Source organism: Palaemon carinicauda, chromosome 23, assembly GCF_036898095.1.
Source record: "Palaemon carinicauda isolate YSFRI2023 chromosome 23, ASM3689809v2, whole genome shotgun sequence".
Taxonomy (NCBI): Eukaryota; Metazoa; Arthropoda; class Malacostraca; order Decapoda; family Palaemonidae; genus Palaemon; species Palaemon carinicauda.
In genome coordinates this window covers 97,301,611-97,323,715 of record NC_090747.1, presented here as the reverse complement: position 1 = coordinate 97,323,715, position 22,105 = coordinate 97,301,611, and the positions used below count along the sequence as shown (strand labels likewise).

The 22,105-nt window shown below is 35.8% G+C and overlaps 1 pseudogene; it reads right to left on the bottom strand.

The window, feature by feature from the left end:
- Positions 1-877: 877 nt before the first annotated feature.
- The window catches only part of LOC137617275 (U-scoloptoxin(01)-Er1a-like), a 49,076-nt pseudogene continuing 27,848 nt past the window's right edge, over positions 878-22,105 (bottom strand).

The following is a 22,105-nucleotide window of genomic DNA, read 5'->3' as shown; positions in this document are numbered from 1 at the left end:
ATGACCCCTTTTATCTAGACCAGCTTCGTTCAGGAGTTGAAAACAAAACATTGTCAATCATTTGTGACTCATAAATGGATATAAAGAAAAAACACTTTATACTTTGATTTTTTATTTTACAAAACAGCATTCTAGACTCTCACGACATACGCACAAACAGTTTAGATAGTAATGCAAAGATAAGCTCTCACCATCTTTATCCTAATGACCCCTTTTATCTAGCCCGGCTAAGCCGGCTTCGTTCAGGAGCTGAAAACAAAACATTGTAACTCATTATAAATGGATATAAAGAAAACACGCTTTATACTTTGATTTTTTATTTTACAAAACAGCATTCTAGACTCTCACGACATACGCACAAACAGTTTAGATAGTAATGCAAAGATTATCGGGTATTGCTCTGCAAACCCGCAGGTCGTTAATTAAGCAATATTAAATTCTTCGCTCCTCCTCGGGGCACAGTGTAAAATCCGGACGTCGGACGTCGGACGTCGGACGTCGGACGTCGGACGTCGGATGCCATCCGGGAGAATAGAAAATCGTTTGTATCACCTGGAAAGACACGAAAATACACCTCTTTTTTGTGACTGATAATGTTCACTGATACTTTCTGTTATTTTCTGAATAAATCTTCGAAAAATATTGGTTTATTTTCATGTTATTGAGAATAATCTCAATCGGACGTCAACATTACACTATTTAACTGCCCGCTATTTTACCCAGTTAAATAGTGTAAATGTGACGTCCGATAAAGATTATTCTCAATAACATGAAAATAAAACCAATATTTTTCGAACATTTTATTCAGAAAATAACAGAAAGTATCAGTGAACATTACCAGTCACAAAAAAAGAGGTGTATTTTCGAGTCTTTCCCCGGTGATACAAGCGATTTTCTATTCTCCCGGACGATACTACCCACTAAGTCCTAATTCTACGATACTGGCTACGATTTCGGACGTGATAAATATCAGGTCGTCAAGTAGTAATGTGGCTTTTGATAATTTGTTTCTCTGTTCCCGTTACAAGAGAAGAAGGAAGGGAGAAAATGCTTAAAGAACGACGCCATTCTTCTAGTTTTAAGATTCACCTTAAGTGTATGTTATTATATCTAACCAAATCCGTTGTACTTGTTCCTTTTGGCATAACTCAAGTATAATTTAGTTTCTTATAACCGATTTCATTAATTATTTACATTACAAATATGGTTTGATCATTTCTTTTGACGTAAACAAATGATAATTTGTTGATTGTTGATAACTATTTCAAATAGGATTAAACAAATTATGAGGAATTAATTATTGAAGAGACAATGGTGATTTTTATTATAACAGACAGTATTTCCAGAAAAAAAACAAAGAATAAGTATAATGATGATCACAAGACATACAAATAAAGTTTATTTTCTCTCATACGCTTGCTTGCTTGCTTGCCAAGCAAAAAGCAAGACACGGGCTCTTGCACTCCTTCGCTTGCACTCACCATTCAATCTACGTCATTCACTATTCATTCAGACCTTGAATAGAGACAAGAGTTTACGAATCGTATGATAACAGATCTTTTCAATCTATGATGATTTAATCCTTGTTAACTAAAAAACTAGTTGGCTCTGTACACATATAGAAGGGGGTATGATGTTGGCGCCCAGAGACCAGCTCTAGCAGCAATGCAGGATCCCCGAAGAGCCAAAAGACTCACTACCCTCACCCTTCCACCCAATCGCCTTAGATAGTTGACTCTCCTCCCACGCAATCTACTTAGAAAGGCAACTCTCTTCCAAACAATCTACTTAGGCTATTTTCTTCCCACCCAATCTTAGAAAGGCAACTCTCCTCCCACCCAATCTACTTATATAGGCAACTCTCTTCCCACCCAAGTCCCATAAAAAGGAAGCATTCTCTGCTTCATCTTCTAATCAATATTATTTTCAAGTATACTTAGAACAGAAATGAAAACAATAACAGGAGAGACCTTCAGCCAGCCGAGGTCCCTCTATTGCAGAAGTTAAAAGACTTTAAAAAGCTGAAAATTTCCCTCTATTTCGAATTTTCTGTCATTCGAGACGCGGCTGCCAGCCAGTGGCAGAGCCGATACTTCCGTCCACGCAACAGCAATAATAGGCCAGCTCATCTGAAGCGTGTCATTTACAGAACTAAATTAACAAAAAAAAGGAGGTGAATATATATCTCTAAATGTTTATATACAAAGGTGTACGATTATGGCACCGATTAGTTAAGCCGTGGCAATCCGGGGATCCTGGAAGGTATATATGTATATATACTTGAAGACTTCCCATGCAAGGATGGTAAACCAGTGCTGGGTATCCTTTTTTTTATGTACAGAAGGAAATGCTGTCCCCCAGTAACGCAGGAGGTCCTGTAGTAAGCATAACAACCTACACGGGAGACCCTGTAGTAAGCATAAATAACCGGAGGGGGAATTAAATACTTTAAAGGTACACTTACAAAAGGGGGGTGGGAAATCATGAGGTCAACTCACTCTCCCCACTTTCCCCCCTAAAACAAAAATGATCTAATCACTAAACATTTTTACCATTTAAAAAAAAAAAAACTCTTAGAACAGAGCAACGCTTAAACGAATGACGAATAAAAGTTATTGATTCTGAATCCGGGCGTGACCAGAGAGAGAAAGGCCTTCAAGAATATCAATAGCATCCCTCCTGGGTTACGAACAGCTTTCCTTGGGTTGACGAGGAATCACAGTCAAATTTGTGGGTGGGGGTTTGGACTCGGAGGTCATCAACGCGGGCGGTCTTAGAATTTGGGTGGGTCGGTGACGTAGGTCAGCTCATTAAGGTAGAACCTGTGGAAGGATGAAATTTAGATTAATGATGGTTGATGCAGTGACGGTACTTGTGTGTGTATATATATATAAAATATATATATATATATACTGTGTGGTATATGATATATATATATATATATAGATATATATATATATATATATATTTATATAGATTCCTTGTTTCCTTTCCTCACAGGGCTATTTTCCCTTTTGGATCTCCTGGGCTTATAGCATCCTGCTTTTCCAACTAAGGTTGTTGCTTAAAAAGTAATAATATATATATATATATATATATATATATATATATATATATATATATATATATATATATATATATATATATATATATATAACATTACTAGCTAGGCTAAAAACCTAGCTGTTAAAGTAAGATTCTATAAACCAAAGGGTTCCAATAAGGAAAAATAGCCCAGTGAGCAAAGGAAGTAAAGGAATGCATAAACTATAATAAGTAACGAATAATGAATATAAAATATCTTTAGATCAGTAACAACATTAAAATGAATCTGTTATATATTATAAACTATGAATCCTAAATCCTACAATATTAGATTTTTTGGGGGGAATAGATTTACATAATTGATTTACATAATGCAATAAAATCATCTTTTTTCTATTTTGAATGTTTTGATTTTTGAGCCTCATTATATCTCAATTCAGTTATAAATACTCATATAGAATGGGGGTAATTTTTCAGTTACTTAGTAAATGATATGAAAGATCATTGTTATGATCATGGTCATGAGTGTGCCTTATATTGTGGCAATTTCTGAAGCTACAGAACGTTTGGCCACGTGAAATTGCGCAAAGAAATACCGTAGACTTCATACAAATGCTAAAAATGTAAACAATGTGCTATAAGAAGGATACATTGGCATTTAAAAAAGGAAAAGCATATTTGTTTGAACTCTCTCTGGCAATTGACTTACTTATGGGATGTTAAAGTTTGACATTTATTGAATTCTTATTCTAGTCTTTAATACTGACCTTGGAGACTCCTGAATAATTGGTAGGTTTCAGATTCTTCTACACTCTAGAGCTAAATTCACCCGACAATCAATTAAATACATTGTATTTGCTCTGATCTAGGAATGGGTTTATGAAATTTAGGCCATATGCCTCTAAGCACTGGAGCAGGATAGGCCATTCTGCACTTAGGGAAACTGAGGGGAAAACTTAACATTTAAACTAAGAACTAAAAGTTAAAAGAGGTTGGACAGGAAGATGGAAGCAAAGAAGTGAGAACAGAGGTAAAGTAGACGGCTGAAATAGTGTAGGCATCTAGAGCCTAAAGAGCTGCTGGAAAGACCCACTCTCTGAGGTGCATTGTTAGCTCTGTTCTGAAAAAGCACTGAAAGTGCCCAGTCTTAAAAAACCCAAAGACTCACTCTGTGTAGTACATTATTAGATCTAAACTTCTACAGGGTCATCTGTTCTAAGAAAAATACTGAAAGTGCTCAGTCTTAAAAATCACCAAAGACCCCTTTTCTGAGGTACATTGTTAGCTCTGTGCTCATACAGGGTTATTTGTTACGAGAAAGCACTGAAAGTACTAGCCATAAAAAACACTCTGTGAAGTATATTGCTAGCTCTACACTCCTACAGGGTCACCTGTTCTGAGAGAGTACTAAAATTTCCCAGCCTTAAAAAACCCAAACGACACTCTGAGGTGCATTGTTAGCTCTAAGCTCCTACAGGGTCCTCTGTTCTTAAAAAACACTGTAACTGTCCAGTCTTAAACACGCCCCCCCCCCCCCAACAGCTTACAGAACTTCAAATGCCCTTCTAACTCATCAATCCTACAGAATACAAGGGCAAGAACTCACCAGTTCTGAGCAGCAGAGCAGTCGAAGTTGTACTGCCAGTCGCAGATGCGGTACTCCTGGTTGAAAGCGGTGTCGTTGGCGCACATGTATGGGATACGGCGTCCATCTTCGTCGCACATGTGGAAGAGCTGGCAGTTGAACTCCTGGTCAGCGTAGAAACCTACAGGCCGGTTGGTGCAGTCAAAGGTGAAGGTGACGTTGGGAACTCTTCCATCTCTTGGACTGGAGGACGACAGAAGGAAATGTTGGGGAAGAACATGAAACGGTTAGCAAGACCTCAGCGGAGAATATCTACATAAATATTTCGTTTGATTACTGATATTTTTCAATCTTGTGTTATTGGTTGGGTTAGGTTAAAGGAAAGCTTTATGATCAATGTATTTAAAAAGTGCTGACTCGGTAGGCGTAGATGCTGTTAAGTAGCCCACACATGCATTTTTTAACACAGGCTTCATAGATCTCATGGATATACTGTATATATATGTATATATATATATATATATATATATATATATATATATATATATATATATATTATATATATATATATATATATATATATATAATGACTTTTAAATAATCAATTTCATTAAAATTTCAATAAAAGAAAAATATTGCTGAAAAATAACTTACTCGATGTAAAGCTTGCTGGGATGGCGCCGAGTAGACAATGGTTACGGCTGTAATAAGAAAAGAACACAATACATTAAACCCAGAACATGGCCAAGTGTTCAAGAATCTATGCACCTTATAGATCCTATTATAAATGCACATAAGCTATATTGTTTTAAAAGCTGCAGATTGCATTTATGAGAAGCATTACTTTCCTGTGATTATATCTGATTAAGTTTGTTTAATGCTTGTTTTACATTATGAATTCTTTTTATTGAAAAGCATCAAATGGAGTTGTTAGTAGAGAATATCATTTGCATGCGTGTCCGCGGAGTCTGTTGCAGTCTCGAAGGAAGGTCATTTTAGTAAGCAAATAAAAAAAGGATAAATAAACTTCAATGAAGAGAAAGAGTCCTGAAGCAAAAAAGGGTCATAAAGCAACAATAGTAATCTAATAAAAATCCTTATGTCAATTGGTTGTTGTTGTGGTTGTTGTTGTTGCTGTTAAAAATGTCGGTGAGATTCATCCGAGAACCGTCTCTTCCTCGTCCCTGTCTGGTACGTGTCCTGGTCTCGTTCTGTCCAGGGTAGTGTGTTTACTCGTATGTTAGTGAGACCCAATTTCTCTCTGTACCTGTGGAAATAAACAAAGGTGAAATCACAGGTAGTCATACAGACTGACATGTACAAATGACAAATCTAAAAAGCGGTTATACATTTGAGCGCTTGAATACGTAAGACGTGAATCATACAAGTAGCAGTACAGTATACAAATGTCAGAATCGTGATACAGGAACTGCAAATGAATCTTGGTAAAAACTAAAGAGTTTTCATGTGTTGTGACCATTGATATTCTAAGCAATGGAAAGTGAGTTCACATTTACACAAAATTAACCTCGACAACTCATAGATTATGACTACTTGCAACTCTTTTAAATTGAGAATAGTGGCAACTTTTCATATTCAAATTGAGATTAATTGCAACTTTATGACATTTAAATTGACTGATTGCAACTCTGTCACATTTAAATGTAGACTGGCTTGCTGCCTGAACACAATAAGATTGCAGAAACTTGTAATCTTAACATATCTAAATCGCAATTACTTGAAACTCTCGCAAATTTTAACAGTATATATCTACAACTGAAACACGTTTAAATAGCGTCAATTTGTAATTCTGTCACATTTGGATTGCGACTTCTGGAAACTTTGGTACATATAAATGATGGTTGCATCAAACTTCCAGTCAGGAGATGCGACCACTTCATTTTCTAATCTTTTCCTATTTCACGAGGAACCTGTATAACTTTACTATAGGTCCAGAATTTCGACCTGCATTCGAAAATAATAAATAATATATATAAATAGTCTTCTATATAGTACATGGATTATAAATTCAGTTGCGGAACAAAATGGCATCACGTATCGAAGCCACGCCCACTTTAGGACAGTTGCAAAAATTTCTTGACAGGTAATATCAACGTACATTCATCTTTAAAAGGGAAGTGACCGGTTACTGGTCCTGAATTACTTCTCCGCCTAGAATCAAATAATTCAACGTGACCTAAAAGGAAAAAGAATAAAATAAATAAAGTAGAGAAAACTTACCAATGCAGATGCATGAGATTACAGCGAGTTGTCTCAGCATTTTGTTGATGGGGTTGGTATCCGGACGTCTGGAAAACAAAAAGAGCTTCGATTAATTCAGTACAATCGACTATCACATAAGTTTCACGAATATATCTGGCATATGATTATAGTTATCTTATTATCTTTTAGATTAACGGAGAATCCTGTACCCCTTATATATTCGTAAATATGAAATATCTTGAGATGTGAAACAGTTGTAGTACTTCTATATATGTGCCTGAGCATGGGTAAGTATATACATTTGTTTACACACATACAGCACACAGATACGAGCATCTCACTGTATATATATATATATATATAATATATATATATATATATTATATATATATATATATATATATATATATATATATATATATACAGCTTTGCTGATCCTGGCGGTACACGGACCCTTTTACCACTTTAAAGTATCCCCACTCAGAAAGGGATATATATATATATATATATATATATATATATATATATATATATATATATATATATATAGAGAGAGAGAGAGAGAGAGAGAGAGAGAGAGAGAGAGAGAGAGAGAGGAGAGAGAGAGAGAGAGAGAGAGGTGAGAGAGAGAGAGAGAGAGAGATTAAAGAAGAAATGAAAATATGGGGCACTTATCCTTATAAGACATATGAAGAGCTCTGCAAATAAATAGATGAACAGTTCCGCACATAGAAATCTCTCTCTCTCTCTCTCTCTCTCTCTCTCTCTCTCTCTCTCTCTCTCTCTCTCTCTTCTTCCATTCCCTTAATTCACACCCACCCCTTACTAACCCCCATCTCGCCAAACGAAACAAGAAATAAAAAAAAAAGACCCCAAAATGGAAAGAAAGAAAATAAGCATAAAATCATGATTGCGGACGCTGGATGTAAACACACCTTTCGCTTCGGTCCATCTGACCCACAAGATAAAAGCGTAAAATGTCATGACTGGGACGTCATGTCAATAAGAACCTTTTGGCGCTGTGAAAGGTTAGCGCCGGACGACGACTGGGGCATGAGCTAGACGTCCTTCGCCCCAGCTGGAGGTTGTCTGGGACGCCCATCGGTCCTGCAGGTTGTCTGGGGAGCCTTCAAGTCCCGCAGCAGCTGCCGAGAGTTGTGTTGCAAATGAAGGAAAGTACACATCTAAAAGTGGGCCTTGCTAGAAGGGTGGAGTTCCTATGAACAAGTGGTTATCTCTAGAGGGGTAGAGCCCACATCAACAATGGGTCCAGTTAGTGGGGTAGAGCCTACATCAACAAATGGGTCCCGTTAGATGGGTAGAACCCCTATCAACAAATGGGTCCCTCTAGAGTAGTAGAGCCTCTGTCAACAAATGGGTTCCTCTAGAGGGGTAGAACCCACACCAAAAAGTGGGTCTTTCTAGAGTTTTAGAACCACACCAATAAGTGGCTCCTTCTAGAAGGGTAGATCCCCATCAACAAGTGGGTCTTTCCAGAAGGGTTAGAACCCACACCAACAATTGGGTTCTTCAACAGGGTTAGAACCCACAACAGCAAGTGGGTCTTTCTAGAGGTGTAGAACCCACATTAACAAGAGGGTCTCTCTACGGGGTTAGAACCCACAACAACAAGTGGTTCTTTCTAGAAGGGTAGATCCCATCAACAAGAGAGTCCCTCTACAGGGTTTAAAACCCACAACAACAAGTGGTTCTTTCTAGATGGAGAGAACCCACACCAACAAATGGATCCTACTATGAACATAGAACCCACATGGACCAGCAGGTCCCTCAACAGACGCCAAAAACCGGCCAGTGGTCCCGTTCCAAGGGATCTAGTCAATGATGCAACTAAGGTCTGGCGGAGAATCTCCGCATCTTGCATCCGAATTTAGGCCAAACGGACTCACTCCGCGAAGGTACTTGGCTCGGTGGGTGTTTGTGTTGCGAAGGTCTGGCTGGCTGCGGTTGAAGGGTCAAGAGAGAGAGAGAGAGAGAGAGAGAGAGAGAGAGAGAGAGAGAGGAGAGAGAGAGAGAGAGATGAGAGGTTTTTTTTTTTCATTCGAGTTCATAAGCTGAGAGATGTTAAGCCATATGCTGAATAAGGAAAGCAAAGAATCTGGGGATAAAATGAATTGTTTATGAAAAGGGAGTGAGGAGAATTGATAAAGAGACGGAACAAGAAAGGGAAGGAAAATTAAGGATGAGAATGATGTGGATGATAAAGTAATTGAGAAATGAAAAGCAATAAAGTAAAATTAAAAGCAATAAAGTAAAATAAGTAAAGCAAAGAAGAGGAATTTAAACAAACCAAGGAGGAGGTCAGAAAGATCTGGACAGTAATCTCCTCAGAGAGAGAGAGAGAGAGAGGAGAGAGAGAGAGAGAGAGTGAGAGAGAGAGAGAGAGAGAGAGAGAGAGAAAGGGAACCTGAAAAAGGAATTGTTAGTGAGGAGGGCCTGTCTTGGAAGAGGAGAAGGCATAAGGATGAAATTATTATTATCACATTATTCAGCCCTCGTTCGAATCTTTCAATTTTGATAATCACCAATTCAAAGACCTTAACTATTGCTTATGACGTCACGAGGGATGCAAGAGACGAGGAGAGAATAGAAGAGACTTAGATCATAATAGGCGATAAGCATCGATGTCCAAATATCGAAAAGTGAGAGGATTTGTTATTGGGTGAGGAGAAGGTAGGGAGTAAGAAGAATGGTCAGGTGTAAGATAGAAGGGGGAAGGAGGGGGGAGTTATGGAGAAGGGAGGAAAAGAGGGAGGGAAGGAGGGAAGTAGGTTTGATGAATTTTACCCACTGGTATCCAAAGGCTTTATTGTCTGATGGACCTGAACCCCTTCTTCTTATTCTACCGTCTGGGAGATGTGGTCTTACTGGTTAATGTTTCTCCTTTCTGGTGTTGGACGGTGGCATACACAAAGTCGTGACTGACGGAAATCCGTCTTTATTTAAGTTAGCAGCTTCAAAAGGCTTTCCTAAATAAAGTTGTCTATCTAATCGTTCCTGAATAAATGAGCTATGCAAATAGCGGGTTCCATATTAAATAATCGAATGAGCTGCATAACTAATAGTTCAAGAATAATTTCCACAGATGAGCTGTCAAAACTAATATTCGCAATGAGCTGTATATGTAATACTTCCAGAATTCAATTTGCTAATGAGTTAAGGAGATTTTCTAAATGAGCTATACAGCTAACTTTGTTTAAAATATCAAATTTGATACACAATTAATAATTCAAGAATAATGACCACAGATGAGTTGTCAAACTAACATTCCCAATGAGCTACATATGTTATAGTTCTAAAATTAAATTTGCTAATGAGCCACATAATTAACTAATTCATAATGGCATTTCCGATTGATTAGCTATGCGAGATAACTTAGAATATTTCATTTTTCCTTGTTTCCCTTCCTCACTGGGCTATTTTTCCCTATTGGGGCCCCTGGGCTTATAGCATCCTGCTTTTCCAACTAGGTTTGTAGCTTAGCAAGTAATAATAATAATAATAATAATAATAATAATAATAATAATAATAATAATAATAATAATAATAATAATAATAATAGTAGTAGTCGTAGTAGTAGTAGTAATAATAATAATAATATAATAATTAATAATAATAATAATAATGATAACAATAACAGTACTACTGCCATTAGATGTGATACTACAAGCTAAATCTAATAATACGAAAAGTTTTATTTTTTTTTTATTGAATTCAACATTACATTTTAGCTCGAAATTGAGAGTCTTAGAAAGGGCCTGCAGTCGACCTCATTCTCCAAAGGCCTTCATCTAATGGGCCAGACCGTGGAAGCCCTTCAACCAAAAAAAAAAAAAGAATAAAAAAAAAAAAAGAGAACTGGTTGCTTATAAATCGTAACCAATGTACAAACTGCTTTCCAAATATTTTTTTTTTTAATGAAAATGAAAACCGATAATGGTCCACTTTGACCCTAAAAAAAAGGGGAGAATATATAAAAAATATTTGCCTCCTAGAATCAGCTGATTGTATATATCAGTTATGTTAAATCATCCAGAGAGGGGCCACGAAATCAAACATGGCAGGTAGTGAGGGAGCAGGAGAAAGATTTTGACCTGAAGTCATCTATATATTTTCCCTTTTTTTTTCTTTTTGGGAAATTGGAGCAACTTTCAGAGAAGAATTCTTTTTCTTTACCAATCGGAAAATTTCTTTTTAAAAAAAGATTTTAAGTTACGAAATGAATGTTCAATGCAACGCTGACTCATTTAGGGTCCCTCTCACTGGCAAGTGGCGGTGTGTTTCTTATAGGGAGGTTTAACTCGCGTGTAAACTCCACTACCTGAATTATTTATGTTCGAGGAGGTTTTGGGAATTAATTTTTAAGTGAGGTGAAATCTTTTAAGAAACGAGAAACGATTTGAATTACTTTCGAACGATTGAGATAAAAGATTTAGACTATTTTCAAAGAATTAAGATAAAGTTTCAAAATACTTTTGAACAATTAAAATAAAAGTTTTATATTACTTTCAAACAATTTAAACAGTAGTTTTAGATTACTTTCGAATAAATAACATAAATGTTTTAGGTTACTTTCGAACAATTAAATTATAAGATTTAGATTACTTTCGAACAATTAAAAAGTTTTAGATTTCTTTCGAACAATTAAAAAAGTTTTCAATTACTTTCGAATAATTAAAACAGAAGTTTTAGATTACTTTCGAACAATTAGAATAAATGTTTTAGATTATTTTCGAACAATCAAAATAAAATATTTAAATTACTTTCCAACAATTAAAACAGAAGGTTTAGGTTATTTTCGAACAATTAAAATTACTTTCAAACAATCAAAACAGAAGTTTTAGATTACTTTCGAACAATTGTGATATTGTAAAAGTAGATTTTATCTTTAGACAAGAGATTGAATTTTAAACCTGAAGAGACAAACAGTGTCTAATTGAGAATTAATTCATATTCTATATTCATTGTAAGACTGAAATTTCATGAATATAATTAATATCTTAAAAGCTAAATAAAAGAAAATTGCCTTAAACTTTATTATTATTGTTATTATTATTATTATTATCATTATTATTATCATTATTATTATTATTATTATTATTACTGGCTACAACCCTAGTTGGAAAAGCAAGATACTATAAGCCCAAGGGCTCCAACAGGGAAAAATAGCCCAGTGAGGAAAGGAAATAAGAAATAAATAAACGATATAAGAAGTAAAAAACAATTAAAATAAAATATTTTAAAAACATTAACAACATTAAAACAGATCTTTAATACATAAACTATGAAAAGACTCATGTCAGCCTGTTCAATATAAAAACATTTGTTGTAATTATGAGATTAAAATTCATATTCAATAAAAAAAAAAAAACATCTTAATCTAATGAATAGAAAGTTCAAACTTAGCGAAGGACGTCCTATGAAAGGTTAACTTTCAGCTTCCTTAGATTTTCACCAAATTACTATGCTACAAAAATAGTGATGAGTCAAGGGTCCTTCAGAAAAAAAAGGGCTGAGATGATTAGCTAAGGTTTAAGGCCGAAACTTTTGCCCGCGACAAAAACATAAAAGAGAGGAAGAGCAGTATGAGACTCCTGCCTTCAGGCTTAGTAGAATAGCAATGGCTAAGAAGCATCCAGACCGGACTTTACCTAATAGCAAGTGACCACTTGATCCACGAGATTGGGATAATAATTTACCGCGACGAAAGTGTATGCGAACATACCGAGTTCTTGTTCGACCGCGGTTTCGCGAAATTGATATATCCGATGCCTTGGGGCTCCCGGTCCTTACGTAGGGTCAAAGCGAGTACGTATGAATCCTAACTGGATTTTCAAGATGAGAATCAAATGAGACAAAAGTGTATGCGAACATACCAAGTTCTTGTTCGACACGGTTTCGCGAAATTGATATATCCGATGCCTTGGGGCTCCCGGTCCTTACGTAGGGTCAAAGTGAGTGCGTATGAATCCTAACTAGATTTTCAAGATGAAAATCAGGAAAGACAAAAGTGTATGCGAACATACCAAGTTCTTGTTCGACGTGGTTTCGCGAAATTGATACATCCGATGTCTTGGGCTCCCGGTCCTTACATAAGGCCAAAGCGAGTCCATAGAAATCATAATTGGATTTTAAGAGGAAAATCATGATAAACAATACTCAATAAACCTTTTGAGCATCAGCGTTGATAAATTAGAGAATGCTTTGTTTGCCTGTGATGAATATGTAAACAAAGGGATTCTGACCAGTTGATTATTTGAAAGTTTCTACTGCTTTTGTGTAGTGTAAATATTCTGGTACGTTTAAGTGGTTTAATCGATATTAAGTATGTGTGCCGCATTCTATGAGATTCTGAGATGTATTTTCGAATATCGTAAACTTCATTTGAAATCTCAGATGAATTGAGAGGGTTTACTGTATGTATATATATGTAGATATATATATATATGTATATATATACATATATATACATATATATTATATATATATACATATATTATATATATATATATATATATATATATATATATATATATATATATATATATATATATATATATATAAACCTTCCTTAGATGAGTTGAATCAACGTGGTGAACAGGTTTGTGTATCGCCATGACAAACAAAGCTATACTAGTCAGGACCAACCATACTAGGTTGGATTGCTGTGAGCGATCAGACAAAAACCTCCCACCATCACCAATCCGCAGTTGGCCATCGTGGTGATGAAAACTGGCCAAACCCCAGATATGAATAATGACATGTCTGAATTCTTTATCCTACAATCTTCTATAATATTGAGAGTAAAGAGATATAAGAGGGAATATCTAACCTTCTTTTCCCTCGCCAGGAATGACGCAATAGGGAGAGAAGAAGAGAAGCGAAGATAAAACAGGAAACAGAAGGAAGCAGGAAACACGACACCTGTGCTATAGGAAAAAAGGAAACGGGTTTCTTCTGCAGTTTCTAAATGGGAGAGGTGGTAATGTGTTTCCGCCCAAGTTCCAAAATAGAAATCGAGCTATATAGGAAGAGTCTCTCTCTCCTCTCTCTCTCTCTCTCTCTCTCTCTCTCTCTCTCTCTCTCTCTCTCTCTCTCTCTCTCCCTTCTTCTTCCTCTTCTTCTTCTTCTTCTTCCAGTTTTCTCTCTCTCTCTCTCTCTCTCTCTTCTCTCTCTCTCTCTCTCTCTCTCTCTCTCTCTCTCTCTCTATGAGGTGCCTTCTCACTGAGGGTCCTGGGGGAACCCAAACAAAAAATTAAGGCAATAAAGTAGGTCTCTCTCTCTCTCTCTCTCTCTCTCTCTCTCTCTCTCTCTCTCTCTCTCTCTCTCTCTCCTTCTTCTTCTTCTTTCCCCCCACCTATCTCCTCTCTCTCTCTCTCTCTCTCTCTCTCTCTCTCTCTCTCTCTCTCTCTCTCTCTCTCTCTCTCTCTCCTTCCTACAGTGCGATATTATCGAGAGCAATTTATCTACTTGTCACACTCCATACGTGGATATCCCGAACACAAGAACCCCCCCCCCCTCTCTCTCTCTCACTCTCTCTCTCTCTCTCTCTCCTCTCTCTCTCTCTCTCTCTCTCTCTCTCTCAACTGTACCGTACCCATGGAGACTAGGTCACCTATAAGCCCGACGTTCCAAAGTGTTTCACCTTGCAAGACCTCTCCAGCATCCGCTCTCAGCTGGGCTGTGTAACTTATCTATACCGGTCAGCTCAGCTGTGGATGATGTCTATACCCCAACCCACCCCCCTCCCTCCCCCCTTCCTTAATTGACCCTTTTCCATCCCCCTCTCCCCTCTCATCTCTCCCTTCTCAAACCTACAGTTACAAAACACCCATTTTCCTTCGTCTTCTTCTTCTTCTTCTTCTTGGTCTGCATTTTGTCCCCTTGTCTTGAGAGAGAGAGAGAGAGAGAGAGAGAGAGAGAGAGAGAGAGGAGAGGAGAGAGAGAGAGAGAGACTAGATTTAGCTTCATAGGGTACCGTTGTGCTTATATTTATATATGCATATATATATATTATATTATATACATACATATATCTATAATATATATATATATATATATATATATATATATACATATATATAAATATTATATATATATGTATATATAACAACAGCTGATGATATTATATGTATGTATATATATATATATATATATATATATATATTATATATATATATATATATATATATATGTATATTTATAATATATATATATATATATATATATATATATATATATATATATGAAGTAGACTCACTATAGAATTTATTATGCTTTTACTGATCCTTAGGGGTGATTGTGAAGTTAATAAATCATAGGGATAGTAGCCTATATGGAGAGAGAGAGAGAGAGAGAGAGAGAGAGAGAGAGAGAGAGAGAGAGACTTTCCACTGATAGTAAAACACCTTTACGCCTAGGTTGACCGTATACATACATACATACATACATATATAAATACATACATACATACATACATTTATATCATTGTAATTTTAATGTATGGTATTTTCAGATGAAATCGTTTTGCCTTACAAACACATATACATACATACATACATTTATATCTTAGAACATACAAACAAAACATCCACAATGTATGTATACATACATGCGGAGCCTATGATCTCCACTCAACCCACAAATTGAACAGGAAAAAAGAAAGAAAGAAAACAAAAAACATCAATCATCTGAACTTCCTATGACGGGAGTTCCTGTCAATTCATTCAGGAATTGACAGGAAGGAACAAAGCCATCAGGCTCGTTAGACATTCCCCTTTATAGTGACGGGAGACCTGTACCTGTCTGTATACGGAAACGACGGTAGAAAGCATATTCACTAACCAGAAAGGATGGTGAACAGGTTTGGTATTAACTAGTTAGAAAGACAGGGACTGTCTGAACTGAAGTACATGCAGAGGTAGACAATGCAAGGACTCTCGTATGTCCACATTCATAGCTTATTATTATTACTATAGTCAATTTCTTTTAGTGATGCATATTTGCACCGACTCGCAGCGGTGCCCTTTTAGCTCGGAAAAGTTTCCTGATCGCTGATTGGTTGGACGAGATAATTCTAACCAATCAGTGATCAGGAAAATTTTCCGAGCTAAAAGGGCACCGCTGCGAGTCGGTGCAAATCTGCCTCGATAAAAGAATTGGACTATAGCTAAGTTACAACCCTAGTTGGGAAATCAGGATGCTATAAGATCAAGGGCTCCAACAGGGAATATAGCCCAGTGAGGAAAGGAAATATGGAAACAGATAGAATAGTGGGCCTGAGTGTAACCTCAAGCAAGAGAACTCTTAACAAAGCCAGTGGAAGACAATGGAACAGAGGCTATGGCGTTATAATCATTATTATTATTATTATTATTATTATTATTAATACTTGCTAAGCTACAACCCTTGTTGGAAAACCAGGATGCTATAAGCCCAATGGCTTCAACAGGGAAATATCCCAGTGAGGAAAGGCAAAAAAGGAAACGCTATTCTTAGCGTGCCTGAGTGGACCCTCAAGCATGAGAACTCTTAACCCAAGACAGTGGAAGATCATGGTACAGAGGTTATGGTACTACCCAAGACTAGAGAGCAATGGTTTGCTTTTGAAGTATCCTTCTCCTAGAAGAGCTGCTTACCCATAGCTAAAGAGTCTCCTCTACCCTTCCCAAGTGGGAAGTAGCCACTGAAACAATTACATTGCAGTGTTAAACCTTGCCAAACACTGACATAATGATGCTTTGTGGATTAAGTAAAAATCAATCTACTATCAAAACATATCAAGAACAAGAAAATAGAATTCTGCATATCTTCTCATTCTTGAAATTCACACAAATGCGCAAAAAATAGTTACACAAATCCCCCAAAATAGTTTCATGGTTTAAAACTGTTTGAACAGAAGCAAAGATCTGACCCAGGTGAACAAGACATCTCATATCATCATCCTGCTTGGTTACCTATAATAAGGGATGCATACTGATTGTGGGATGAAGTGTAAAGGTATACAGTTAAAGGATAAAAACTATAAAAAACTATGGCCTTTGACCCCTTGATGAATAGGATGCTGAGAGTAAGCTGCGAAGGTCACCGAGCTTACAAAATCGAATGGCTTCCAGACGGTTGTGTCAGTCTCAAGGTGGTCAACCATTCTATAGGGCGAAGCCAAGAAATTACTTCAGACGACATATTCTAGCAAAGATTTGTAGAGGGAAATGATGCCTTTAAAAAGGTCTTATTGGTGGAGAATGTAGCCAGACCTCTGGCGAGTGCAGAGGAAGATTACATTATGGTTAAGTCAACTAAATCTATGAATCTTACCACATTTTACCAATGATACTAAGGATGGATAGATATGAGAACACCTGAAATTATAATACAAATGAAGATGATTAAGATATGCAGAAAATGACAGACAGATGAATCACGGAAAAGGCGAAGATAACATCTAAGGGGTCCTCCTCAAGGAAAAAGGGTCGTACGAGGACCCGCGAATAAGTGGATCCTGTGGAGTTCGTACTGTCACAAATTCAGTACAGTTGATAGAGATTCGCGGATGTGAAAGAGCAGCAAGCAGAGAAAGGCTATTTTAGGTTTACTGTCCAAATGAACGTTTCCAATTATAATCTATAGGGCAGGGAGGGATGCCCAAAGGTATACATATTAAGATTATTGGAATTTATAGAAAATGGTAGTTAGAAAATATGCTACTGCCGACATATGAGCCACAGAAAAAGCGAAGACATCATCTAAGGCAAGGCTATGTGTATCTCTTGGCCTTGATCTAAAAGGTTCCTTGAGGAACAAGGATCGTCTGAAGCCCCGCGAATAAGTGGATCCTGATGAGTCCGTGCTTATAGAGATTTGCGAAAACAGAGAACAGCGAACGGAGAAAGGCTATTCTAGGTTCATTGTCCAAATAAACCTATCCAATTATAGTCTATAGCGCCAAGAGGGGTGCCCCAAGGTATATTGCATATTGGGGATTCACTCTGTTTCAATTATACTGGGCTAAACGCATACCTGAAGAAGGGGTTCCTCTGGAGATGATGCAAGAATCACGTGATCTTTTCGCAGAAGAGAATAAAGTGAAATGATAGTGGGGGCTTCAATGGAAAAAAATGATGGATGTCTACTTATGGGGTGTGGAGAAAAGTCTTCATTAAAATATAATTTCTTCTAATTGTATTTTAATCAATGTATGTTGAGGGAGTACAAACCTAGAGTTTTCTTCTTTAAATAAGGTATCATGAATACTTATGCAATCATATAGGAAAATGGTAGATTGTAATAAATTTGAGATTAGAAAACACTTAACATTCACGTAGAAGAAATGCATGATTTTTAAAGAACAGGCTAAGGTGCCTGGAAAATCGAAATTCATGGAGCAAAGGTTTTCAAAAGCAAAATATGAAATTATAAGGAAAATCTTAACTGTAAGTTTTAACAAACTAATTTCAAAAGTTGTAACCTTACACGTGGATTTATTATGTGAGAGAGAGAGAGAGAGAGAGAGGAGAGAGAGAGAGAGAGAGAGAGAGAGAGGAGAGGAGAGAGATGAGAGAGAGAGAAATTGATATTTTATACATGATTATATACAAAGCACTTCGAACATCAAAGACTAAAAAAAATTCTTAAAGCAACACTTGATTATTTTCTCTCCTATCATAAGACAGTTAAAAAAAAACTTTAAATAAAAGTAGATTTAAGAGAGAAGTCATGAGAAAGACAGGTCCCATGAGAATCGCATGACCTGATTGTAATTCGCTGAAAGAGGTCAAACTCGGGTCAACTCTGAAGTCGAGTATCTATTTGGTTGGGCCTCGAGGCGCCAAGACATGATAGGCTACAGGTTTCTCATACTATCTCTCTCTGCTACACGTGTGATGTGCGTGCGTGCGTGCGTGCGTGCGTGTGTGTGTGTGTGTGTGTGTAAGAGCACAGTCTTTATACCTCTCTCTCTCTCTCTCTCCTCTCTCTCTCTCTCTCTCTCTCTCCTCTCTCTCTCTCTCTCTCTCTCTCTCTCAAGTAAATGGCCACCAGATATATTGACACAACGCACACAGACACACGTACTGAGCCATATATATATATATATATATATATATATATATATATATATATATATATATATATATATATATATATATATATATTCATATATATATATATACAGTCTAAATACTGAGTATAAATATATACATACATCTCTCTCTCTCTCTCTCTCTCTCTCTCTCTCTCTCTCTCTCTCTCTCTCTCTCTCTCTCTCTCTATATATATATATATATATATATATATATATATATAATATATATATATATATATATATATACTGTATATATATATATATTATATATATATATATATATATATATATATATATATATATATATATACATATGATGGAATAGACTACAGCCTTTTTTATATCATCTTGCAAAATATACTTTCTTCTTCGATTTTTAACAAGGAAACGAGACGGAGTTCTTACACGACCCCTATTGCGTAATCCTTGTTCTAAGACGCGTTCAATTACTTCCCCAAGCGAGCGAAAACCCGCCTTGGCGCCGCCAGAGAACGCGATGAAGACATCAAATCAATATTTCACTCGGCCTACATTCTCGCCATTCTATCACTCACGGGAGAAAGGTCTTGGACGAGATTTGAAAGGGAGTTCGCTGCGTCCACTTATGGGCCAATTAATAACTGAACTGACCTCCTTGTAAGCTATTGACATTTTGACCGGGCAAAGTTGAACAGGCCCCTAGAGTTGCCAGATGGGGCGAGACATTTAAATCAACCTTTTTTTCCGTATGACATAACTTTGCACGAGATCAAGAGAAAAAATAGGACTTTAATATCTGATTTATTATTTTTTTTTCTATTTCCTGTTCTTGGTGACACGATTGACGAGTTTGGGAGAAGTGTCTTACTTTTTTCTTTTTTATTAAACTGACCATAAACCTTTCTAGGTAAAAACAGATGACATTACGTGGTGAAAGGGAAGTCTAGTGACCTTGACGGTCAAACTATCTTAGATATTTCTGGGAATAAGTCGTCTGAATTGTATACATGCATGTATACGTATTTATATGCATATCTACATTTTACGACACAAACATACGTAAATATATGCATATCCATATTTTACTGAACACACACATACATACATACAAAAACACACACACACACACACACACACTATATATATATATATATCTATATATATAATATATATATATATATATATATATATATGTATGTATATATTATGGTTGATATAAGTGTGTATCACATAAACAAATATTGAAAGAATATAACAGTTTACCAAATCGTCAAAAATTGATATATATATATATATATATATATATATATATATATATATATATATATATATATATATATATTTATATATATATGCATATATATATAAATAAATAAATTAATTAAAGCATTAAGGTACATTATACTTTACCACTAAAGCCTTGATTTCCTCCAAATTAAAAAAAACCAACCTGAAAAAAAGAAAAAAAAAACAATATTAGTAATTGTAAAAGAAAATATTAAGAAAAACAAAACAACTATAAATGATCAAAGTTCCTGAGTCAAAACAAAACATATCAGCTGGTTTAATCTGGCGATGACTCTCAGTAGGCCTAATTTTCATTATAAACTATAATTCCGATCAGGACTATTATTCAGAATTAATGAGAAGACATAAGCCATTTAGGCCTAGACTCTATCTAAACATCGAAACAAAAAACCAAACATGAATTCAGTTGGAAGTAAATTAAAGAATAGAAAAAAGCTGTATGGTTTAAGGTCTCTCTCTCTCTCTCTCTCTCTCTCTCTCTCTCTCTCTCTCTCTCTCTCTCTCTCTCTCTCTCTCTCTCTCTCTCTCTCTCTTTAATTTACACACACACACATATATACATATATATATATATATAATATATATATATATATATATATATATATATATATATTTATATATATATATATATATATATATATATATATATATATATATAAAACAGATATTATCAGTCAATATCTCTCTCTTTTTCTCTCTCTCTATTATATATATATATATATTATATATATATATATATTTGTGTGTGTGAATCCATATGTCAACTAAATTTATATATATCCCCTCTTAATGTTGCAACAAAATTAGCCTCTCCCGTCAGTGATTATTCAAATTTTCCTATTCCTCACACCACTCCTCTCCTTCTCCTTTATTCTTCTTTTCTTATTTCTCCCATTAGTCCCTCCTTCTCCTCATTAATCTTCGTGCCAGGAAGTAGGAATCAATCCCTGGCACCGGTTCTACATCCTGGTCCTCTGATTCAAGTTGTAAACAAGAACTGAGTCTCCAGTTGCTGACTAGTTTCCTTCTTGATAAGACATTGGCAGATCACTTTTTGGTCTTTTTTTTTTCATTGTGCACTTAGTGAGGTTGTTAAGAGTGATGAATAGATAAAGAAGTGTGCTATAATAGTCTTGAAGAATTACGAAGTGCTCTCAAGAATGAAAGCGCCAGATGAATAACTAAAAGTCAAGATGCAAAAAGATTAAGAAGTCACAAGAGTATAGATTGTCTGATCAACTTCCTGTTATTACCGTCGAATTTATGTCTGTCACTATGTGACTAGAATTACAAAATGCTTTAAAAAAATGAAAGCACCAGATAAATAACTAAAATTCAAGCAGTAAAAATATCAACAAGTCACAAAAGTATCAATTGCCTGACCAAGCACCTGTCATTAAAGTCTATTCGTTATAAATATCTGCTTGATAATAACTTTCAAAATGATCTAAAAAAATGAAAGCACCAGAAAAAACTAAAAGTTAAGCTGTAAAAATAGCAACAAGTCCCAAAAAATAACAATTGCCTGATCACGTACCTGTTATTAACGCCTATTCGTTATGAATATCTACTTGACAACAACTTACATAATGATCTAAAAATGAAAGCACCAGAAAAAAACTCTAAGTCAAGATGCAAAAATATTAACAAGTCACAAAAGGAATAACCACTTGACAACAGCTAATCCATGTGAATATAAATGTCTTTTGACATCAATATTCAAATATTTTCCTGTATCTATTCACAATTTATGAATAAAGGGCGTCTCCTACTTATCATTACAAAGTGAGCTTAAGCTTCTTTGGGATACACCCAGAAGCTCTCTTTAGCTCATTCCGTAGGGATGTAAAATAGAAGAAAACTGA